We start from the raw sequence: 25,792 nt of genomic DNA on the forward strand, positions 1-25,792 counted from the left end.
TCAGATCGTTCAGATAAGGTTCAGATAAAGATCCTAACATATGGGTGGATTTGAGCTTTTTAAATTCATCCTTTCCACCTCAAGTGGGAGTTGGGTATTTGTGAAAAAAGCATAAAAATTGCTGCTGCAGATAGAGTATGCAGACACCCATCAAGGTTAATGACGAACAATATCTTTTAGCAATTTTTATAAATAAAATTACAAATAGCATCATTATTATTTTGGCCTGGAGACAGCTAGAAGATGATAAACAACCTTGTTATGTAGCCAGGAAAAATTAAAGGCAGAGAGTGCCAGAAGTATCTTAGACTCACCAACAAATCATCTCAGCTTGGTAAGTAACTCGGAAAAATGTGGTACAAATGCAGAAAGATGTGTGCCAGGCTCAAATGCTTGCAGATGACAGACAGTTCAATGCCGACAAATGAAACGTAATTATGACTTCGATGAGGCTGCATGCCACAAGACAACTCTTTGTGAGAAATAAAATATGAGAGTTTTTCCTAAAGGACAAAAAAAGTCTCTGGAGACAAATCGCTATGTATCATTAATGAAAGAGACACAGAAAGAGAAAGACAAAGCAATCCAGTTAACGAGTCCTAATGGCTCGATTGTGTATTCACTTCGCCCAAACTGAACACTGGAGAGAGCACGAAACAAAAGACGAATTGGGAATAGCAAAATCCTAGAAATGAGAAGCAGACTTCGAAAGTCTAGGTATTCTTTGAATGGGGAGAATGGGTCCTGCAACCTCTCAGCTTTGATTTTTGATAAATTCAAAATGAGAAAATAACGATGCTCACAAGATTCCCAAATGAGAGCATTTGGGGAATATCTTCTTTCCTTGTCTTTTTTTTTTTCTCTTTTCTTCTCGTCAACTGCAGTTAAACCCTCAAGGGGCAAATAGGAACATTCAATTATGTTGAATTCAGTGGCTGTTTGGTGGGCACAGGACCAAGGCTAGGGGGATGTGAAAGTTTGGTCTAAGACAGCGGTTCTTGATTGTAACAATTTGGCACCCTCCTCCCCCCCCCCCCCAGAGGCACTTGGCAACATCTAGGGAGAGGGATGGTACTAGCATCTGGTGGGTAGAGGCCAGGGATGGTGCTACATATACCACAATTCTCAGAACATGTCTACACAACAAAGAGTCATCCAGTGCAACATGCCAAGAGTGAGAAGACCGAGAAGCCCTGGACCAGTCCTTTGCAGGTGTTTCCATCTATGTCCAGGGAGTGCAACAGGTGGAGAAAGGTATTCGGAGTGTAGTGAGAACATATCTAAGGTTGTGATTAGTTTCTTTAGGGATCTGGAGAAAGAAAAGGAGATACTTCACACTTAGAGTGTTCCTGAAGCTGCACATTGAAGAATTTTGGTTGACAGAGGTAAAGAAAATGGACATTCCAGGCTGATCCAAAGCAGAAAGATGTAAAAATGAGTGGGCATGTTGAATGGCAATCAGGAAGACCTGGGGCTGAGGAGAGACAGATTCATGCACAAAGCACCTACAATGTGCAAAGAACGGTTGCCTACCTTGCCTTACAGCTGATGAAGATGAATTGCAGAAGACACCTTGAGTTTTGAGTATGATAGTCAAAGTTTGGGCTTATTCTATAACTAATGTGAAGCCATTAAGAATTTGGGGGGATGATGTGATCACCCATATAATTACAGAAAGATAAGTCCGGTGGTAGAATAAGATGGGTTGAAGGGAGAAGAAATTGGTCAAGTTATGAGAGCATTTCCCAAAATGTGTTCCTGGACTTGGTAAAACAGTGTCATTAAATAAAAGTTTTCTGTGGTCAAATTCGTTTGGGAAATTCTTGGTTAAACGAAATCAGACCGTTTAATACAGCACTTCTTGGATTCTTTCCTTAGCTGTTACACATTGTAACTCTTCACAAGTTGGCTATAGTAGATAGCATTTTCCAAGTATATTTGCCCCAGGAATATTTTTCATGGCATATACAATAGGAATCGTGTTCCAAAGAACACTTGATAAGAAATGTAAGGTAATATTCAGAAACAAATTTAGTGAGAGTGGGTTAATATAAGAACTATTGAGATAGTGAAAATGACTTTCGACTTCCAGTTTAACACATTGGGCAGAGAGTGATATCCTAAGGAAGACTGTTAGGGAAGAGCCCATTCTTGCACACAGATCATGACAGACCTGGAGCTGGAAGGAAGACATTCTAAGAAAGGGCTAAAAAAGAGATGATGGTGCATTGGATTAAACTAGTGTGCCAATTCCTGACCAGTCATTGTAGCTTTCTGAACTGCTGGGTTGAGAAGGATTCTGAGGCTCCATTGGGAATCAGTGAGGGATTGCAAGAGTATAGTGATGCCTTCCACGGAAGCAAGGAACATAAGCAGTACTCATGTCATATGTTTGTCACACATGCACCCGAAAGCAACTAGTTCAGCATGGTTTATGTGATGGCTTTAAATATTCTTAGTTCATGCAATGTTCTTCAAAGGGAACCTCTTCTAAAACGTAAATAAACAGAACAGATAAAAACAACACTGTCTAAGTAAGGTATAGCAACTCCATATTCTCCCTCTGGGTCTCCCTCCCCAGTGACGTAACTAACCGTGATAGCTTCTAGAGCTAATTAACTGGTTGAATAGATAAGGTCACAGATGCTAAGGGAGGCTATCTTCAGTAAAACACTTCTACCTTCTGAGGGAAAATACTTCTCGTTTTCTTTTCGATTCTTATTTATTTATTTTTATTTGAGAGAGAGAGAACGAGCAGGGGAGAGAGTGAGAGAGAGAGAATCCCAAGCAGGTTCCATGCTCTTGTGGAGCCAGACATGGGACTCGGTCTCAGGACCCTGGGATCACGACTTGAGCGGAAACCAAGAGTCGGACCCTCAACTGACTGAGCCGTGCAGGGACCCGTGTTTTATTTTATTTTCTGATTTAGTTCCTATTTTGTTCTTTATTAATATTCTGGAAACAATTTGAGAACTTCCACATTAATTCAGTTTTACCACTAAACTGGTAAATCAAATGGAGGGCTTTTCAGTTCACACGTAAACGTTAAGGGAAGAAGTTAGAGTTTACAGCTGAGGGACCCGATGGCTGTTGGGGAGTTCACTGGCAGCGGTAGCGGAAAGTGGAGAAAACCTAAGAGAAAGATGTCTCTGTGTCAGACAGAATCTGCAAACTCCTCTCCCTGGCAATTACCCTTGCTGAACCTTAGAGGTTTGAGATTTATTTAATTACTGGGGAATGATTTCTTTGCAGCTCCAGTTGTTAACTTAATGGTTTTGTCCTGTAAACTCGCAGCAAAGTGCAGAGCAAGGAAACATATTTTAAAATGATATTTTGTCTTGGAATCAACAGAGGAGTACGGCAAGAATAATTTGTCACTTTGACAAGCTTCAGATAGCCAATGAAATTACCAGATACCTCTTTAAAAAATATTAGATCTAGAACAAAAGCAAACCAATACTCTAGTTGGACATTAATTGATGGGTTTTATCTGACACATACATACCATTCTTGACAACTAAAGCAACTTAGTGTTCTCTCTCTTCCAGTTTCTGTCAAATAAACTCTGAAGGATCACAGCTAGGAGAGCTTCCTATTCAGCTTTGCATCCCCAGAACCTAACATGGACGTGTGATACATGCGTACGAAGTTCCCAGTTATTTGCCGAGCGAAAGGCACGGCTCTCTGAGTATCTAGATTATGTGCAGTGGCAACAGGCATGTGACTTGTGAGAGACTTGAACAAAAAGAGGCTGAAAAACTTCAGTCTTCTTTTTGGAGGCCTTGTAAATATCTCTGGGGGGCATAAGAGGTATGTTCAAGTAGATGCATAGTCTGGGGCGCATGCAAACTATGCTTTCTGCCACTTTTCTCAGCAATGCGGCCACCAGCTGCTAGGAATGTGTTTCCCTCAGTACACTGGTACACGTAGCAAAGTTGACATGGGTAGGGTCATTGGGCTACATTAGAAATCGCAATGTATAGGTTAGAAACATATTAATAAGCATATCTTAAGCAGTTAATCTCTGAAAATGCCCCCAATGACTTGGGCAGATACTTCCTGACATAGGACTTTGACGTGTTATATTTTTTTGAGCTTTGTGTTTTGAACTATCTAAAATGTATTTCGTGCACTATGGCTATGAAATGTTGACGAGTTACAGTCTTGCTCACCTACTCTGGATTTGTTTCAGCCAAAGTAATAAGTTTTTACAACTAATTGTAAATATCACCTTTCAGTGGTTTTAATGAACCTAATAAAGAGATATGGTAATTTGCCTGCTCTCTGTAGGCACTTAGCTGTGAGAAAATTAAATTAGGATTAAGCCATATTAACCCTCATTACTTAGTCAGAGTAATGGATATATTAATATAACTTAAGACAATAAAACATTGTCATATATGAATCTTCTGAAACTTTCAAAAAAACATATATGAGATTCTTTTTTAGCTATATTCGACATGTGATAGAATGGAAGTTTTCCTTACACTTTGACAACGGTGAACCACCTTCAGGGGCACTTAGAGGGGTACTCTGGATAGACTTTGCCTCAGGCTAACAATATGCTTGGTAGAAAGCTGGCACCTTTTCTTTCATTTTTATTTTTAACCTAGGCCCTCTTTCATTAAAATAAACCATATATTTAAAGAGAACTGTTGAAGGATTTGTCGTTAGACGTGTGTACTTATTTCCATGTGACAGTATAACCAGGGGGATCTTTTGAAGTTGATGAAAGTTTTAAAAATAGTAAGCCTTAGGATCTGATTTTTGGAACATAAAAAATCCATGCATTTTACTTTACTTTCTGCACAATGGATTTTATTTCCTCTGGAAATGTAAAACACTAAATATTATATATATATATATATATATAATATATATACACATATATATATATACATATATATATATATATATATATATATATTCTAAATAAACAGCTTGCAATTGTATTCTCCCCAGTTCTTTTTCTAAGCAAGTTAAACAAAACCTTATCCACATACATATGGACGTACTCAGGGCTTGTCATGTTGGGATTAAGAACTTGGGATGGCATCAACCTTGCTGTCATTGGTTTTTGACATTTGTATCAATGCCCTCTTTTAAAATGGGGCGTTTAGACAGTTCGGGGAGGGGTTCTTGAGATCTAAAGCACGTTGACGTGACTCAATGTACATGAAAAGGAAATGTTTCATAGTGTTATGGTGGTTTCCATGCCAAAAGTTTCCAGACGCTGAAGACACTGACACCATGTTTTCCGAGAATGGGGGTTGGTGAAGTGGCACGAGGGAGGGGCATGGGCAGGATATCTGGATTTTAGATGCTAAAACCAATGAAAGGTTGAAGTTCCAAGCTATATTTGCCAAGAATTTAAAAGTTACATCTTCTCCCATTGAGGGTCTCACTGTGATAGCCCAAGAGAAGCATGCCAAAAAGGAGGGGTGGAGGGATTTCCTTTACTCATAGCATATAATATCTCCCAAATGTCTTGCAGAAACCAATAATTAGGAGTTGCCAAAATATTTTCACATCACATCGTGGTGAAACTTCCCTGACTTCGTGTTCATCTGCAGAATATGAAGGATGGGAGCAAAGATGGGGTTGGAGACAGTAAGAAAAAAAGGCATGAGAGCCCTAGATCTTGAAGATAACAGAAGTGACATTATATGGGAAATTGGTAAAATTCCCATCTTGAATGAAGATAAATTATGGATGAAACCACTCCCACAAGGAAAGAAGTGGGATACAAAATATAACGAATGTAACTTGTTGAGGAGAAAAGGCAGATTCTTCACTCGTCTTATCTCTTAAGAATGAGATATTTCACCATCTGCTCCCCAAACAGTTATTTCATTTCACTCTGGATTTCTCCTTGGTCTCCTCCCTATGTTTCTCTGAATGTTCAGATTGGCTCTCTTCCTGTGAGTCACATCCTTTCTTTAAATGCTTCCATATTTACCCTCTCTCTCGGCAGCTTATGTGTGACTCTTTGTTAAGCATTTCAAAATATTACACGTTACTGCATCGTAATACATTGCCTGTATCTAGCACCTTTTATTCTTAGAACTCTGCAGTGTTCAAACAAATGCTGTCTTCCTGATTACTATGTTTTAAAAAGTGATTATTCATTTTACAGGTATAAAGCTGTGTCATAATTTGTAATAAAGATAGAACGACTAGCTCACCTTGATTCTACGCTGCTTAATCTAACTTGAGTTTGTACGGCCATTTAAAGATATCCTCCAGGTTATAATCTCTCCTCTTACTGCGTCATTGCCTTCTTCTACAATGTTCTGCATGATACATAAATACGTACACCTTTGACCAGGCTTAGGGTCATCCACTGTAGTTATCTCTCTCACATTGATTGAGCCAGAAACTTCCCTCTCCCTTCCTTCTAGGCAGTGACTAAACCTTTGCAATTTTACCTCATCAGCAACTTTATAGTTTTGAAAACTGTGGCCTGGGGGTCAATTCCTGACAGTTGCCTTGTTTTCTCAGTAGAGTTTTATTGGAACACACCCACACTCATGGGTTTACGTATTGTCTATGGCAGAGTAAAGTAGCGAAAGCACAAATTAGATGTTAACCATGCCCCCATTTAAAAAACCTTCAAAGACTCCTTTCTTTCCGTATAAAGCTCAACTTTCTAACTACAACTTTCAAGCCCTATTACTGCCTATGTCCCTTCTCTTTCCCCCCTCCTCGACAATAGATACTCCAGGCAAGGCGGACATCTTTAAAGGTTTCTGTAATATTCTGTACCCTACCAGAAAGGACTTTTGATTCCAAAAGTTAACGGCCTCTTCTATGCTTCTGAATACAATTTTCTGTGTCTCCTAACCTAGCACTTGCTACAATCACACAGTAGTTTCACTCACTTGGCTGAATCCTCTACAATAATCTACTTCTTGCTGACATATTTACTAGCATCAATTACAATGTCTGACATATGTAATATATCATAGAGTTTCATGAATAGTTAATTATGTAAACAGTAAAACATAGATGCCATTTGTATAGTGAGGGGAAAAAAAGTACTAAGTGTAATTTGTAAAAGTACAAAGAGAACAACCAAATTTAGACAGAGGTAGACAAGACCCCAAGGTGGTAGAAAGAATATGGATTTGTTGGGAAATTAGCTAAATTTGAGAAGGTTATATGGTATAGCTATGAGAAAGCATGATGCAATAACCACACATATTTACTAGACTACGATATGCTGGGACCAGGAAACATTTCCATAGCTATACTTTCCACTGCTTTGTCCATTATTATAAATATATTGACATCATCATCATATCCATATTATCATGTCATTAATGATTCGAACTTACTGTCTGCAATTATTTAGATATGCATTTTGATTATTATTATTCTTGGTAATTGCTTAGTTTGAATCTTACTAGTTTGAAATATGTGGAAAATATTAGTGTGAGGGGAGAAAACCTTAAGAAGATAAAAGGAGAGACAGTAGGATCAATGACGAATCTGAGGAAAATTACGGTTATAGGTATAAGAAATGCTTTATTACCCATAAACATTATATTAATTATGATCCATCATAAGTATGTTCAATAGCTTGGGTTGTTTATCTACAGGCGGTTTTGGATTATCTCTGACCCATCCATATTCTCTTCCTCTGTGTATAAATGTCATCCTGCTGTGAGACTCATAAAGTTTTCCATTCTATCTATGCAGAAGGAAGATAGCTTGCTTTTATGTAAACACCAACATTTGCCTTTATTAGACCAATGTCTAGCCATCAGAGTCATGGCTTTCCCTAGGTGTAAATGAATGGAGGGGGGCAAAGGCAAGGAAAAAGCAGACAAGAAATTAATGTTTTTACTCAATTTACTGTGTCTAGAACTGCCCCCCCCAAAAACACCTTTGAAACTGGGAATTAAAATTACCTCTTCAACTAAATTGTAACATTAATAATATCAAAATATACATCTATATGTTTCTGTGCAAATTTCACCCTACAGCTATTTAAATGGTCATGTTTGCATTAATTCTGCTGGGATCTGTGCTATTGTTGCTAAAAAGAACTACGTCCCAACTGATAGATATGCTTTAAAACATTTCCATGAAAGAAAGCATTAATGAAATATTAACAAATAAATAATAAAATATTTACAAATGAGAGGGTTTTACAGACTTTGGAAGCGACGTGTTACCAAAATATCAAAAGTTCTAGTGAATACCAAATGTACTCTGATCCATATCCCAAAGGTGGCCTGGCTTCTTAGCTGTCTCGAGTGGCCCATTCATACATAAAAAAGACTTTGCCAATGGGACATATAAATCTGTAAGCAATAACACTTGCCTTTTCATCTCACCCAAAGTATCCATAGGAAGGATTGTCAACAATCTTTTTCTAACTACAACTTCATGGCATTAGTTTCCAAAGGCAAAAAAAAAAAAAAAAGTGGAATATTATGGGATTCACATAAATGATTTGACTTATCCTGAGAAAGGAAATCCCCCCTACTGTTCTTAATGGTTATGTGACTGGGACAAGCCATGTTTGTACCGTTTGAATACATATCCCCTTACTCCTGCCTGGTGGGATCCAGAGTCACCCACTAAGCAGGGTTAACTAATGACTGAAATGAAATCCAGTCAGTTAAGAAAATCTCAAAGGCATCCTGGAGTTAGGCTGGAAAGATGTCACTCATAGAAGGGCTGCACTTTATGCTTTTGCAATGTTTACAGAACCTCTAACACAATGGAACGTGATTAATGAGGTTCTCCGAACTCCCGCCCAAGCACGGGACTTTGTACTTGTCATATCTGAAGATCAGCCCTTTATCACCCTCATAACAGAAGAAATGTAAAACAGAACCCGATCATTGCCTAGAGGAGTTACCCTGGTTTTCATCCTCAAGTAAGCTAAGGGGTTAAATATAGGAGACATTCACATTTTTTAATAAGAATGGCACTTTTCCTTAGGGAAATGCTTTTCTCCTAGATATTTCTACATTAACCATTTTATCCTATGCTTACAAAAAGATGTAAAGCAAGTTTGCCAGAAATTATTATCACCTCTGAGATGAGACATCTGGGGCCTAAGAAAATTGAGTGGCTTCCCTACATCTTCAGCTAGGCCTGCTTTTATTCCAAATAGACAGCAACGTGCTCTTATACTTAAACACACCCTATAAGGAATTGGCAAAGAACCTGGCTAATTAGCAATTTTTCTTAATATCTTCAAACCTGGTCTCTACTTCTTCCCTAAAGCCTGAGAGTCATGTTAAAAATGCAAAAAAGGGGCGCCTGGGTGGCGCAGTCGGTTAAGCGTCCGACTTCAGCCAGGTCACCATCTCGCAGGTCCGTGAGTTCGAGCCCCGCGTCGGGCTCTGGGCTGATGGCTCAGAGCCTGGAGCCTGTTTCCGATTCTGTGTCTCCCTCTCTCTCTGCCCCTCCCCCGTTCATGCTCTGTCTCTCTCTGTCCCAAAAAGAAATAAACGTTGAAAAAAAAAATTTAAAAAAAAAATGCAAAAAAAAAATGTGATTTTCCCTCTATGATCCAAGATTTTTCATTGTGTCAGCTCAAGACGTTGTTCTCAAAACTTTCCAAATTTTGTTTTCCTGTCCATTTGGAGTTCACACCTCATTAAATGTTCTCACGCTCATCCCTCTTCCATCTGGGACACTGCTGGGAATGAGTGATGGACGGCTCACAGTAGATAGAGCCCCGCTTCCGACCTCCTTTCTTCTAGCAACAATTTCCGGAGGCCTTAAAAACAAGGTCTTCCTGACTGTAGAAAGGTTATTAAAGAGCGCATAAACTCGATTTCACCACACATCTAGTGGGCAAACTCCTGTTCGAGAAAAAATGAGTGCCGAATACCAACCAGGGCCGACTTTCAACCGAGCACAACTATGTGACTTGTCCTGAAGCTCCTCATGTGAGGATTATAAATCTGTAGCCTGGATCCTTTGATACTGTTGAAGGCAGATGTAGATTATTCTCCACAGACATTTTCATCAGCAGTACCCAGAGAAGCATGATGCCGTTCATCCCATGGTAAATAGACATGACATGCCCTTATTCTATTTTCTTCCTTTTTCTTGTCTGCTTTAGCTAATTTTTTTTTTTTCAAGTAATCCTCCTAGTAAAATGACATGTTTATCCACTCCAGGAATGGTGGTAGAAACCATGGAGAAACACCTTTGGTGGTTTTGCTTTATTTATTTTCTGGTTGCTCATAGCTCTCGGGCTGTCATCATTTGAGAAAAAAAAAAAAAAAACTCTTGATCTGAGCTCCTTGATGGACAAGATGTTGCCTTTATTATTATTTTTTTTTCCCTTTGGTAACTGATACTGTGTCTGACTTTCTTCTTCACCCATCTGTCTTATGCTTTCTTATTTAGCCAGAAAGAAAGAAAAATGTGACATCCTCACAAAATGATATTTATATTGCCCTAACTGGACATAAAGAAAAAAGATTCCTGATTGATGAATATCTAAAGAACTAAGCTGTTCAAAGGCTATGTTAAAATTATTGATAATTCTATTATCAAAAATAGATTTTTATTAATAAAACATTATCCTTCCTTGAGTCATAGTAAACAAATGTACTATGTGTTATAAAAATAGAAGAATCATTTGGCAGAGGAGTCTGGTGAGCAGAGAACTTAATACAAAAGCAAAGAATTTGTTTTCCCTTATTGATTCATAGACATTTTTTAAATGTTACTTTTTTCCTCCAAAGAATGGAGTGGAAATGCCATGTCAACCTGTATTTTGTTTATTTTGTTTCTAAATTTTACAGATCTCCTGAGTGGATTTAATCACACTGCAAGTGACCTGTTTTTTTGAAAAAGTAGGTAATAAGAAGAATGTTTAGACTCACATATTAGTTTATTATTTCTGCTACTGGGCATATTCCTTATTCATTACTCCTAAGATACTTCAAGTCATTTTTATTGGTGATGTAAGGGGATCTAGGAAGAATATTACCAAGATGAAATATTCATAGATGTTGACATCAATCCTTGTAGCTTTTAAAAAATAATTTTATTTAGACGTTTTGCATATCATATAATTCACTCCTTTAGAGTGTACAATTCAATTCTTACTTTTAGTAAATTTACCAAGCTATGCATACATCACCATGAATCAATTTTAAAACATTTTAATCACTGCATTATGAGCTTTTATGCACATTTACTGTAAATCTCTGTTCCCTCTTCCCCTGGCAGTTACTAATTTGCAATCTTCAAAAACTTTGCTACTTCTATAATTTCTATAAATTAAGTCACACAATATGTAGTCTCTTGAGCATAGCTTCTTTTATAGATCAAAATTATTTTGAGGTTCATCCATGCTTTAGCATGGATCCCTGCTTTGTTCAAATAGTAGTCCGTTACATGGATATACCACATTTTTGCTATACATTCACCAGCTGGTAGACATTTAGATTGTTTCCAGTTCGGGGCTATGATGAATAATGCTGCTAAGAGCATTCATATAGAAGTGTTTGTGTGGATGTATGTTTTCATTTTCTTGGGTAGGTATACCTAAGATTAGAACTTCTGGGTTATGTGATAAGTTGATGTTTAACTTTTTAAGAAGCATTCACACCAAACTGGCTGTACTATTTTACAATTTCATCATTAATGCATGTGGACTCCAATTTCTCTACTTTCTTACCAACACTGGGTTTTTTTTTCTAGTATAACCATTCTACTAGGAGTTAAATGATATCTCACTGTGATTTTGTTTCCCTAATGATGTTGAGGCTTCCTTAGCTTTCACAGCCTTGCTTCTATAATATTTAAGTCTGCCTGCTTAGGACAGACATGGGAGAAATACACAGCGTCTTTTAAGCAAACTGTCTTTTAATTTATAGACGTTTAGAAATAAATTTAAATTTAAGCAAACTGTCTTTTAATTTATAGACGTTTAGAAATAAATTTAAATAACACTGGTTTTATCCAAAATGATAAAAAAAATATCACCTGCTGATGAGAGAATTAAATGTACAGCAGACGTAGCTAAACTATGGACAGGTTTCTGGAGATCTATTGTCTCCTACCTGTTGCTTTACTCCTTCTGTGACCTCTGACATGTGGGTGGAGGGCAGGGAGATATCAGACACAGTCATCCATTTGAGGAGGCTGTAAGGGATAAAGGCTCTACAAATGGAGGTATTTTAAAGGATGCCTTCTTGGGTCACCTGGGTGGCTTAGTTGGTTGAGCATCAGACTCTTGATTTTGGCTCAGGTCATGATCCCAGGGTTGTGGGATGGAGCCCCGCATGGAACTTGCTTGAGATTCTCTCTTTCTCTCTCTCTCCTTCTGCTCCTCTCCCCACCTGTGCATTCTCTCTCTCTCTCTCTCCCTCTGTCTCTAAAATAAAATAAAATAAATAAAACAAAAATATAATAAACGATAATGATAAATAACGTTCATCTTGTTTCTCTACTAACTTTGATCTGTAACCCATATTCTTGTATCTGCTGCCATTAATAATCGAACATGATTCCATTTACAAAGCACTGAAGTGAAAAGAACAGGAAACTATACTATATAAATGTGGAAATGCAGCAGAATTCCTAGAAATAAAAATAAACACAGAATCCAAGAACAGAATGATTCAGATATTTCCACAGTTTCATATTATGTTTGAAACTCCTTAGATATCTCTTCAGAACACCAAGTAAAATGGGAAAGCCTTTCAAAATCAAGTTTTTAATGCCTTCTTCAGGGAAAAGAACATCATGGCCTTTACCGACCTATAAACCAGACTTTGATCCACAATGGCCCCTCAGTGTTTAGGAAGAATAATTTAATTCCTGCCCTTGATGAAAGAGTAAAATTCAAATGCTAATAAGTTCGTATTCATAGTATATGACTTTCAGGTGTGTCAACAAAATATGGTACAAATGGAAACTTTCAAAGGCAAGGCAGAGTGACAGAGAAAGAGACACTCTCTGTGAGCAACTTCCTGTTTAATATTTTTATTATCAAGTTTTAGTAAGAAGTTAATTTTTCAAAAATGTTTCAAGGGGAAACATGAAATCCAAATTATGCCAACTAAGGAAGCAAATGAGATGACCAAATCAAGCATGAAAATAACATAACAATAAAATAAAAAAAAATAAAGAGTCACTTGGAAAACTGTAGTTATTTCTATCAGCTAAGTGGGAGAAGCACGAAAGGAAATTGGCCAACAGCAATTTTTGTGGAATTTTCAATGATACAGTGAGAAGACAACTAAGAGTTCCCTATGTTGTGGGACTTTATTGTTTAAGTCATTCAAAAGTTGGTTGAAGGACTGGTACCTGAAAGTATTGTTTGGAGCAACTTTACAGGGATCAAGCAACTCTGTATCTTTGAAGCTCTGAAACTTTGTGTAAAACAGGTTACCAGAAAAGCCAGAAATGGCAATACAAGTGAAACCCATATCTTAAGATTATACAAAGTAAAATAGTTCTCCCATTAAATAATGTTATGTAAAACAAAGTAATTACATATATTATAATAGCTTATTTCTTTAAGTTTATTTTGAGAGAGAGAGAGAGAGAGCCAGCATGAGTGGGGGAGGGGAAGAGAGAGCGAGAGAGAATCCCAAGCAGCATCCACAGCGTGGGGCTCCAAGTCACAAACCATGTGATCGTGACCTGAGCCGAACCAAGAGTTGCATGCTTAGCCGACTGAGCCACCCAGGTGCCCCAATAACAGTTTATTTTGAGCTTCTTATTTTCAGCTTCTAGGTAACCCACTTCACTTACTGTTTATTAATTGACCCTAGAAGACAGTTTTGCTTTTCCTTATTGGAGAAAAGAGAAACTGAGACTTTGGGCAGTTAAGTGGTTTCCCTGATAAAGCAGTAGATACTTGAAGTACCATCATCCAAGTCCAAGTTCAGACCTCCCGCCACTACACATAGCTTAACTGATGTAGTGTTTGCTCTTATAACAATAAGAGTCAGGCTTCAAAACTATCTCTGACCTTCTAAAGAATGTAATTTTAGTTTTCTAATATACCAGTAGACAGTGGGAAGTGTGTGTGTGTGTGTGTGTGTGTGTGTGAATACTTGTGTGTGTGTGTGTGTGTGTGTGAATACTTGTGCACACAGTGGGAAGTTATATATATTTATTATATATATTATATATATTCTAATTCAGAATATTTTATACTCATTGATTTAAGTATGTTTTCTCAGATTAAAATGGTGCTTTCTGGGGTGCCTGGGCAGCTCAGTCGGTGAAGCGTCCGACTTCAGCTCAGGTCATGATCTCGAGGTTTGTGAATTCAAGCCCTGTGTCGGGCTCTGTGATGACAGCTTGGAGCCTAGAGCCTTCTTCGGATTCTGTGTCTCCCTCTCTCTCTGCCCCTCCCCTGCTCATGTTCTGTCTCTGTCAATAATAAATAAACATTAAAAAATTAAAAAAAAAATAAAACGGTGCTTTCTTCTTCATCAGAACTGTAGTCAGATACAGAAGGCTCGGTAACATTGTCTACAGTTGTAGTGTCCAGGTTTGAATAAATCTCTGGGTAGATTTTCCATCTCTTCTTGAAATGGCTTACATCTTTATACCAACTGTATACCCTTTTTAAAAAGGCATTTCCCTCACTTATTCTTCCCCAGTGCTGTTGGAGAAGGTTTGCTTCGAGTTTTTGCCAGCTTCCCTTCGGATTCGAGGAGCAACCACTTAACAAATGGCAGGTTTATGTACAAGGAAATCTCCATGGTTTAACGTGCTTTTGTTTCCTGTCAGTATGTACCTTCTGTTTGTTTTCATGCATAATCGTCTTGTAACCTCCATGGAGAGGCAAAGAAACCAAGGCTTAGGGGAAATGGATACTCAAGCAATTACTTCTACACTGATTTTTTAGTTCTTGGCCCAAAGGGATGTCCAGGAGACAGGAGACTCCAGCTGGTACCTGGGGTTGCGGTATGCAGAAGGCTGGAAGTGAAAATAATGATGCAAAGTTCATATAAAATCAGTACATTATCAAAAGGCCTTCCCTCTACAGAGACTCTGTTTCAGTGCACTGAAGTACTTTGCATATACCTGAGTTGTTTTATTTACCTAATGAGTGTGTAATTATTTGTCAGTGTATCTCCAATGCACTGAAGTTTTGACAGAATAGAGACTAAATCTATTCATCAAAGTTTTGCTACATGTTTTGGGTTTTCTACAAATGTTTGTTGGATAAATGGGTGAACCGTGAACTGTATTGTGCTGTTTCATAACCAGAAGAGTATGCGTTTTAGTGTCACAGATTCACATGAATCAAGCCAAACCCACAAAAAATGCTTCCGTGTGTTTTATACCTGTGAGAGAAATGAAAAGTTACCTATCCACAGTGTGTTAACCATGGATTTCTTTACAGTGGCTCTCATCTTAGCAAAAAAAGATCGGCTTTTGCTCTACCTGCTACAGAAGCTTATTCATGATGTCAGCAAGCATGTTTCAAGTGTTTACCAGAATAATAGAAATGTAACAGCAACTAAATTCTTTGTGTAATTAGACTAATTAAACTAGACATTTAGACTAATGTATAGACAAACTTGTTGTTTGCTATTGTCCCTTGGAGGGACAATGAAATGAACATCATACTGTCAGAAAACCATGAATGGAAAGGAGGGATAAGAGGTCACGGATGCCATCATTTTGTAGGAAAGTTGGAATTCACCAACAGGCTGTGGCAATGAGAAGCAAGAAGGTAGGAGACATTTCAGAAAAGAACAGGATTTGGGGACTGGGTTTGGGGGACTATAAACCCTGGAATAGTTGAAGATGGGTTTAAAATACATAGCCAAGAAGAGATAGTTGAACACTTTCCCGAGGATGTAGATAATACAGGAGGAATTTCCTGAGAGATTATTCCTGGGTGAACTCAATATCTCGGGTGTTTGTGAATTGCACTAAATGCTTATTTTGTGCTTTTAAAAATTCTAAATTCATGAAGGTCAGCAGGACTTGTGACTCACTTCCAAAGCACAGAGTACAGAAAAGGACAAATAGTTTGTATAGTGGAGAAACCTTGCACACAATACATTAGAGAGTGATGATGTTATCATGAGTGACGTCATGCTGATATCATGCACCACCTGCTACGATGAGATGAGAACAAGAGTCCACCTCCCTGGTATTTTTCTTTCCCTGAACCCAGAACTAGAGTTAAATCAGACAAACCTGAACTGAGAGACAAAATACCCTGCCATTATTCTTCAAAACTCCCAGGGTCATCAAAAACAAGGAAAAATGGAGGAATTGTCACACAGAACAGGAGATACGATGACTAAGGCTATGTGGTATCCTAGATGGGATCTGTTACCTCCTTTGTTTTGATAACCATTCCAGGGTAATGTAAGATGATAACATTAGAGGAAACTGTTCAGGTTGATGTAACTTTCCAATGTTTTGAAGGCTGGGACTGTGTGATGTAATGATAATATTGTTGGCAACAACTGAATAACAGCTGAACTTTCTAAAGCATTTTCACATGCACCGACTCATACTGTGACCATACAGCGAGTCTGGTAGAACAGGTATTTTTATGGCCATTTTATTAACGAGTAAACAGTGGCTCAGAGCCGAGCTTACCCGATATCAAAATTTTCAGTGCCTTGGGCTTAAACCATGATGTTATAAATCCAAATCCTGTGTTAGCTTTACTTCCTCAAAGTATTAGAAACACAGGCCAAAGTACATGTGCCTGTGTAGATGGGGGTGCGTACAAATAAATGGAGGGCGACCTAAAAGATTTGAAATGGCAGTCAAATTTCAATTGAGGTAAAAACCCCACTGAGGATCAAAGTCCAAACAATAAGGAATGAGCTGATTTTTTTTTCACTTTCACAGATGTGCTTTTTCTTTCTCTACTCTTGTGCCCTTTTATATTAGTGATAGTTTCTTAATAAAAATAAAGTGACCTCAAAATCCCGGTTTTCCGAGGCTGCTAACTTATTATACTCTGGAGCCCCCGAACCACTTTGACTACTTTTTTCCTTCCTCTGGCTCCAGCAGCACATATTTCTAAAGCTGATGTAGGGGTCACGTGGTTAAGAAACTCTTTGCACTTATTCTGTTCAGACATTAGATGTGATTTTTTTTTGTACTTAATTTTCCTCGCCCCGATTACAATCGTCACATCAATAGTCTTTAGTAAGGAGCACATCCAGATGATATTGTTTCCTTATCATTTATTTAGTTTTTATTTTTTAGGGTTTATTTATGAGAGAGAGAGGGACACTGCTAGTGGGTGAGGGGCAGAGAGGGGGGGGGGACACAGAATCCTAAAGAGGCTACAGGCTCCCAGCTGTCAGCACAGAGCTGGGTGCAGGGCTTGACCTCTCAAACCCTTGAGTCGGGTGCTTAACTGACTGAACCACCCAGGCATCCCTATTTCCTTATAACTTATAAACAGCGATAATCTATAATACAAATTCTGTACATCTGCAGCTACCTTGTCTCACATTTTCAGTCTTCCTCATTTTCTGGTAGCACAAATGACAAGGTAAAACCTGTGCAGAGTTCCCTCTTCCTTTAAACCAAAATGTATTCTTAAAGGTGAAATAATTATACTGTTATCTCAGGTTAATGTTTCAAAGACAGAACCTTATGTGGATACTCCTGTACACTTATGCACACCAAGATGAGTATTTGAAAGCAGGTAGATGAGTTATTTGTGCTAAAATGTGGTCTTCCCTGTGGATTCTGCCGCTTGACAAGCTCTCCCTAGGCTTTGCTGCCCCCTTGGCAAACTGAGAGGATTTACAGCGAAATTCTGCACCAAGCCGGCTGGAAACTGTTCCCATTTCCTCCCTGGGTCGGCCTCTGTCCGGAGGCGTTTGGAATGGCTATTACAGATTCCCATTGGCTTGGGGAGGGTGCAGAGAAAACTTAGAACATCCATCCTGTGGAGAGACACTTTTTTTTTTCTTTTAAAAATAACTCCGTTTTCGCAAGACCCACGTGTTACCCTCTAAGTGATTTTTAAAGAACTTTTTCTTTCTTTCTTTCTTTCTTTCTTTCTTTCTTTCTTTCTTTCGTCCAGAATGGAGATGCAGAAAAAGGGAATCTGTTGAAAATTGTCTGAGTTTGCGCCGTGGGTGACGTTCTGGCTCATTTGGGTGTGACGGTGACAGCGGAGGCGGCTGGCTGTCAGTTTCTCTTGTCTAGACTTCCATTCCCCCTCCAGGAGATGACTTACTTCCAACTCCAGTTAACTTCTTGGGAGTCCGGAACACTTAGACAAAGATGCTTACAAAACGCAACGCATCTGGGTGGCCAAGGCTGAGCCTCCTGTATTCTCTCTCTCTCTCTCTCCCCCTAATTTTTTAAGAATTCATTCATTCATTCATTCATTCATTCATTCTGCTTCCACAGGAGCCCGGGAAATATTGTCAATCCAAATCTAGGCACTTAAAGCTGACCTACTGTTTTCAATGTTGGTACGCAGATATATTTTCTGCATCATCTTTCTTGTCTGTGTTTCCCTTGTTTATTCCGTCCTAAGGCGCGCGCTCTCCCTTCCATCAGCCCATTCACATCTTAAACTCCCTCAAACCCGCCCCCTACCCCATCCTCCCGTGTCTTGGTGTTATTTGAATATGTGGTCGTCTGCTGTGGCTGACACTGGGTGAGTGGGTGGGAGACAGCTCTCCCTGCGTTTTCATTTGGATTTCGCGTGGGTGGGTGGGGACCCTCCACCATTCGTCTCGCACACGCAAGAACAGTTATAAGCTAGAATTAGAATGAGCGGCGAGTTCCACATCTTCAAAGCACCGCTAGGAAAGGAAATAATGCGGCGGGGGGCGGGGGCGCGGGAGGGAGGGAGGAAGAAACAGAGGAATAAAACCCAACTTTGCTGGCAACTTCAATACATCTGGTAACTGGAGGCAAAAAATAGATTCCGAGGGCTGGGTCTGGTCCGGATGAAACGCTAGGGCTCCTTCCCATGCCGGGGCCGGGCGCTGGAAGCCTGCCACTGGCGTCTTGCCACGCGAGTGCCCGCTGGAAACGCACGTGAACAAAGCTCTGGCCCCGCGAGCCGCCGCCTGCGGTTTCCGAGTCGATTCCAGCTTCTCCAGGGAGTGCAGGGCGCACACAGGGTTAAATTAGTTCCCTCCCCAGTAGGAGGGAGAGGAGGGGGAGGGGGGGACGCAGCCTCCGGTCTCAGGCTGGGTACCTTGTAGTTAGTTGTACGGACGAAACCTGTCGCTGTCACTTGTGAGTTGGGCATCTTCCATTGTCGCCGCAGAAGAACCAGCGCCTGGAGGTATCGGCGGCAGCCGCAATCCCCGCGCCAAGGCGCTGCGCTGCTTCCGCCCGGGGTGCGTCTCGAGCCCTCGGTTCCGGGTGCGAAGCAGCTGCGAGGCGGCCGCACCGCGCCCGCCGCGGTGTCCACCCCGAGCAGGGATCAGGTTGGCCGTTCTCAACGATGGGCAGGAGGGACCTTGGCGGTGACCCCTAAAACAATACCATGCCCCGGGAGCCCCGCTGCTGCCGCGCCAGCTTCTTCCCTTTCCACCTCCCCGACCCTGTCGGATTCGGATGAGCCCTCTGCGAGGAGACACGGAGGCCAGGTAAAGGGACAGAGGTGCCAGGTGGAGTTTCCAGCAACTTCCAGGGCTGCTGCTAAGCGGCTGGGGGGGGGGGGGGTGGGGGGGGGGCGATACGTGTATTTTTTGAACCAACGCAGGGGTGGTCATCGGGATGGGATGTTTGGGGTGTTTTTTTTTTTTTTTCCCTCCAGAGAGAGCACAGGCTGCTTAACTCTCCCCCGACTTTAGGGAGGTCTATTTGCAGGTAGAATTCACCTCCTTCAAAGAGTTTTGTAACTGAGCTCTGGGTCAAACGCAAATTTGCTAGTTTGCTAGGAGGATCCATCCTCAATTGGGGGTTCTCCAGCCATTAAGCTTGCTGGAATCCAGCTTCTCACTTCCCCCGAATGAATACGCTAACTTCTAGGAGTAACACCCCCTACTCCGCCACCCCCGCGCCCGCTCCATCTGCTGATAATGTCACCGCTGTTATCGAGCGGCTGCATACAAAGCCGGTAGCCCGCCTCCTGCCCGAAACCCGGGACTGATTCCTGGCTAAACGGACGCGGAGGAGGTGACTTTCCCTTCGAGGTGCATTTCCCTTCGACTTGGGGAAAAGGTTACTTTCTTCCAAAACCAAGTCTTTCTCTAGCTCTGCTGCTCTTCGGTGGCCCAGCTCTGAGCTCGGCCAGCGCGTCTTCCTGGCGCGCCAGTGGGGGCGGTGAAGGCTCAGGGAGCACACCAGGCTGAACCCGGGTTGCGTTCTCTGAGCCGCGAGCGTGGGACGCGGAGAGCCGGCGGAACACGCCACCCCGCACCCCCTGGCGCTAAGCGCGGGGGCCAGGCGGCGGCGAAGAGGGCGGGAGCAGAGCCTCGCCAGCTGCCACCGTGTCCCCGCGCGGGTCCTGCGCAGCCTGGGAAGATCCCTCCGCCGCGCTGACCAGTGTCGGGCTCGGCTCCGTGCCTTCAGCGCCGGCGCGGTCACTTCTCATTTCTAATCAGGCCCAAGATCAAGGTTGCCAGTTGAGGTCGGGGCATTAACCGGGGACATTAAGAATCGGGGAGCAGGGTGATTGGGGCCGACTGGACTCCTACTAGATGCCCGGGAAACTCCTGGATCACATGGGGCTCCAGCCAGCGGCAGCTGCTGGTGGAGGTGGAGGCCACCACGGCTGTCCTCGCTGGCGCCTTGGTCCTGGAACCTCCCAGCAAGATGGCACTCTGTCCTAGTCCAGTTAACTCTCCCAGCCGTGCCCCCTCCTCCCGTGGATATTTGTTAGTCACACACTGAGTCTGGGGAGAGGAGCGGTTATGTAGATGTGAATCAAAGTATTTTCCTGACCACTTTGCATAATGCAACAGGAGCAGCGACCCGCGGGCACAAACCCAGGTCGTGTGTGCGTGTGTGTGTGCGCGCGTGTGAGCGCGTGTGCCAGCGTGCGTCTCGGGCGTGCGTCTGGGTGGATCCGTGCGTGGCTTGTGCTTAGGAGGCAAATGGGGCGTTTCTCTAAGTCGTCTTAACACGGCTAAGGCACTCAGATACGTGAAGGCGGTAGACACAACAGGGATGAGAAGGAAATGGAAACAATTGGGAAAGTGGTGCCAAGTGACTCAGGCTTTGAACTGAGGGCGGGGAAATCCTCCCGAGCCCGTCGCGGCCACCGCCCCTGCCCCACTCGCGGTCCGCGACAGCCCTTGGATCCCCAGGGAGTTGGTCCTGCGCTAGTTTCAAGCTTGCTGTTTGCTTCTCGCGTGGCCCCACCGACGGCGCCTCTCCGCGCAACCCCACGCTTGGCGCGAGCTCGCTCTCCCTCTTCTGTTCGCATTCAGCCTCTCTACAGACTTGTTAAAACATGACAGCAACTTACTGGAGCCAGGAGGAGCGACGATGAAACGAGAGCAGAAAACCAGAACCTTTTAAAATATGTTTTCCAAGAAAGAGACGTGCACCTGGTTTTCTTACATTACTCTTTAACCTTTGCAGAGAGATTGCTAAGTGGAAACGTCGCCTGTATACAAATCAGGCTCTTTTTGCTGTCAAGTCTTTTTTCTGAACCTTTGACGCTGAATTTAGTTGTCCGTGGTAATCTACGGGGAAAGTGAACACCCCTTTTTCCCAGCAGCCAGAGTGAAGGGAGAAAATAGGTGTTCAAAATGATCATGTTAAACTTCGGATTATTTTTCCAATTAAAGTTATTTGATAAGGTCCGGGATCTTGGAATTAACGGGGGATGGGATGGGGGTGGGGGCGCAAATCACCAGGGTTGCCTTCATTTGAAATAACGCCATCTTGGTTGTGAGACTTGTTATATTTTTACCCTCTAATCTCACGTTTCGATCATTTCTCCGAGTCTAAGTAATAGATCCTCTGCCTTGCAAGTACATCGCAGGCGGGCAGGGTGTGGGGGGGTGGGAATCGACTTTCAGCGCTCAGACGTTGGCATTATCCCTGAGAGTTGGGGGGTGGGAGGGGGTGCAGGCTAGGGAGAGAGGAGAAGGCGTGCTCGGTCCGGGTGGCATCCATGGTGTTGGCCCAGACGCCCTGCAACTCTCTTCAGGGAGGAGAGGGTTAAAAGCCGAGTGCGACTTTGCCTCTTGGAAAGCTTAGGGTTGCAGCCGCGCCTCCCAAGCATTCTTTAAACCAGAAATGTGGGAGGGACTCCGAAAGGGAGGGAGTAAAGGAGGGGGGCAGAGAAAGAGGACTCGAGGAGGGGAGCGCTCCAGAGCGAGGGGGACGGAGGGAGAGGAGGAGCGCGGGAGCGGCGGAGGCGATCCCGCGAATTCATTACTGTAAACATCTCCCGGGGGTGTCAGGTGGGGTGGGGGTGGGGGCCGCGGCGTCTACATTAGCCCGGCCGCGTCCGAGCGTGGCAGCAGTGAGGTCGGAGCAGCCTCGGGACCCACACCGGGGCCGGCGCCGCACTTGGAGCGAGCCCCGCGCCCGCCCCCGCGCAGCCAGCGCTGCGCCCGGGTCCGGGGCTCTGAGCGGTCAGCTCCGGGGCGCCCAGGGCGCGCACGCCCGGCTCTCGGGCCGCCCCCCGAGGTCCTCCGCTTCCGCGGAGCTCCGGCGCTGCGGGGCCTCTTTCCGCTGCCTTCCCCGCTCGCCCTCTTCTTTCGGGACTCGTGGCGCGGTCGAGGCGGAGAGGGGGAGGCGGAGGAGGACCGGAGGCGGGGGCCGCGGCGGCTGGAGCCGAGAGAAAGTGGCATGCCCGAACCCTGGAGGCGGAGGTGGCGGAGGAAGGGGGAAGACGATGCCGCGGCTCCGTAGGGGAGAAAGGCGAGAGCGAGCGAGGCGATCGAGGCGAGCGGGGCGCCCGGGCTCCGGCCGGCTGCGGGGAGGCGCGCGCCGCTCTGAGGCTCCGGCCTCCGCACCCCCGAGCCCCGACGCTGCGGGCGACAGGGCTGGGCTTCGGCAGCCGCCACCGTCGCCGCCTCCGCCGCCCGGAGGACTGAGCAAAAGTTTGGATCTGGGGGAGGACGCGGCGCTGAGCGAGATTACCACCGGGGCTGGAAGGAGACCTCGAGAACCTTCGCAGGTAATGCGCACCCCCAACCCTCTGCTTCCGTGCCCGGCCGCTGGGCTTCTGCTCCTTCCCAGCGCCTTTGCTGACGCTGGCCAGACAGATCTGACTGAAAGTAAGAGGGAAGCGAAGTTGGAGATCCCGGGGATGGGCACCAAGCGCGGGGAGATCTACAGTCAGGTTAGAGGGGCCCGCGGCGCTTCTCTGCCCCCGGTGGGCAGCTGTGCGGGGAGGCGAAGCTCCCCCTGGGGATGGAGGAGAACCCTCGGCCCCAGCTGGGGCCTCTTTTCGTAGCTCGTTGGAAATTGAGAATGTGGATTGGGGGGCTTTTAGTATTCTTCAATCCGGGGGAATGATGCATGGATTGCACTAATTCCCACCCTCACCTTCACCCTCTCGCTCTCTCAGCCTTATTTAGCGTCTTTTAAAGATGATAGGAGCCCACTCCCATTCGCCCACTCCGTTTAGCTGGTGCAGGAAAGCAAATCTGGGCGTGTGTGTGTGTGTGTGTGTGTGTGTGTGTGTGTGTGAGAGAGAGAGAGAGAGAGAGAGAGAGAGACAGAGAGAGAGAGAGACAGAGAGAGGGGGAAAGAGAGAGAGAGAGCGCGGGAGGGAGGAGGAGAGAAATTCAAGGAAAGGGAAAAATTTTACCTTTCCCCCCTTTGACATCCTTGGATCTTTCCCTTCCTCCCTCCTTCCATTCACCTTCTGGCGTCATAAAATAAAAACTTTAGAAGTCACATTTTTATTGCAGGCTGATAAGAAAAGCATTAACCATTGACGACGTGAGTTTGCAGTGTTTGTAGTGTGTGTGTGTGTGTGTGTGTGTGTGTTGGGGGGGGGTAGTGGTGTTGCGGAGAGGCCGGTTTTTCCGTGGTGGCCTGATGCGCCATGGTGGGGGTGAGTGTTAGAGTGTGTGCACTTGGGGCGGGGGTGGGGGGTGTGCAGCGGAGAGAATATGGTCACGTTTCCCAGAACAGCAGCCTTACTTAAGCTAACTAAGAAAAGAGCTCCTGCTTTTCCCTCAGAGAGCTACAGAAAGATTACAGCCCCAACTCTCCAACCTCCCCTTTCCCCCCTGTTGAGTTTTGAGTTTCAAAGCAGCTCCTCCTTTGCTGCTGCCACCATCACTATTAGGATCATTATTTATTCACCTGGAAGCTCATCTTGACTCCTCTTGTAAATGGAAATCAGTCTCCAAGACCTTTTGATTAATTTTAGTGGAAGGAATCTCTTGTAAAGCTTACAGTAAGCTAATCAAGTGCAAGGCGCAAATCCGTGTAAATGCTCACGCGGGAGTGCAAGGTGCTGATTAGGTTTCTTCACATGCTGCATTTGCTATGCAAAGCCCCATCTAAATGGGAGCTATTGCTTCCCACTCAGCTGGGAGGCTCTTAAATCACACAGCATCTCAGGGAGCTTTGGGGCATGTCCCCTTGCTCACAGGCTGATTGCTAAATGTATTATGTCTAACTTCTCCTAGCCAAAAGCTAGTATGTAGGCTAGCTTCCATATAGGAACCCATATTGTCTGTGGACTTAAGTGATATGACCTTCTTAAGTCTCCAGTGAAAGGATCCCCCAACCATTTTGAGGTAATAGAATGCAGGTTGGCGTTTGTCTGGGGATGTATTTAGTTGTTGCAGTATAAACGTAAAATTTTAGGTCAGTATTTAAAGTGTGAGAACTGGACTTCTTTTCTTTTTTATCACTAAGCAATATGCAGCAGATTCATAAGATCGACAGGCCACCATATTAGAAGAGAATAAACCTTTGGGGAATACACATGCCATGAAAAGTTGCCCGTTCCCCATGATGCTATTGTTCTTCCAAATATAACTTTTCTTCCTCTCCTCCTCAAAAGCCCCAAACAGGATAGGGTTAAACCATTTAAGACTTTTTAATGATCATCTATGGCAGTGCAACACCATACTGTCATGTTGAATTGCCAGTATGTGAGTGGAGGAGGTTGGAAGACGAAATTTCAAGCATTATTCAATGTCTCTGCCAGTAGGTACAAGAAATCGTAAAAAGAATTGGGCTAGCTGTGTAGCAGAACCTATTACAAATACAAACCTAGCATGGAAAGAATGCTGGGTTTTGTTTGTTTGTTTGTTTGTTTGTCTTAATGCCCATGTCTGAACACTTCAGTAGTTTCATCGCAGTTTTAGAAATTCCGGGGGGAATTTCTTCTTTAACAGAAGAAAGTAGATTCCCAAATGACACCATGCTGGGCTGCCTTGAGGTTCCCTAGGCAGTCATGGTTTTTCTCCCCCCTATGCTAGGTTTCAGATGATGTGATCTTATCCGAGTTTGACTTTGACCGGCTGGATCTAATTTGAACCTCCTCTGATGCCTGTTACATTTATATTCTGGCCTGCTGGAGAGTTTGATTTAGGATTTAGACATATCTCCCTGAAGCAACCTTATATCTTCCCAGTTTGAAGCTGTGGTTTCAAGAAAGGCTCAAGTATGTACGTCCAGAAGCTTTATTCTGTAGAGACTCAGTGTGAACATCTGATCTAGTTTGACTCTTTGGTCTTGTAGCCTACAAGGAAGAATTCCCCCTTCTGCAATGAGCAATGTCTGAAGTTAAAAAATAGCAAAGGGTGTGGGGGGGGGGGGGAGGGGGTCTCGGTTTTGCTCACTATTTAGAAGATTCAAAAAAGGTCAAGGTGATGCAGTTTTATTTCTATTCAGGTCAGACCTTTCTGGATAATCACCTTTTGGTATTTTTACTTTAATTTCAATTCAAGTT

At 43.2% G+C, this 25,792-nt stretch overlaps 1 protein-coding gene across 2 annotated transcripts in view; it reads left to right on the forward strand.

Moving 5' to 3' along the window:
• The first annotated feature begins 19,096 nt into the window (after positions 1-19,096).
• Positions 19,097-25,792, forward strand: part of FLRT2 (fibronectin leucine rich transmembrane protein 2) — a 107,024-nt gene continuing 100,328 nt past the window's right edge. Inside the window, exon 1 of one of the 2 annotated variants that reach the window (XM_047863682.1) lies at positions 19,097-19,556. The gene's annotated coding sequence lies outside the window, so the exon portion shown is untranslated. Of the gene's footprint in view, positions 19,557-22,349; positions 23,051-25,792 lie in introns of those variants that run through there. The other variant, XM_047863681.1, reaches the window with a different exon arrangement.

This window comes from Prionailurus viverrinus, chromosome B3, assembly GCF_022837055.1.
Source record: "Prionailurus viverrinus isolate Anna chromosome B3, UM_Priviv_1.0, whole genome shotgun sequence".
Taxonomy (NCBI): domain Eukaryota; kingdom Metazoa; phylum Chordata; class Mammalia; order Carnivora; family Felidae; genus Prionailurus; species Prionailurus viverrinus.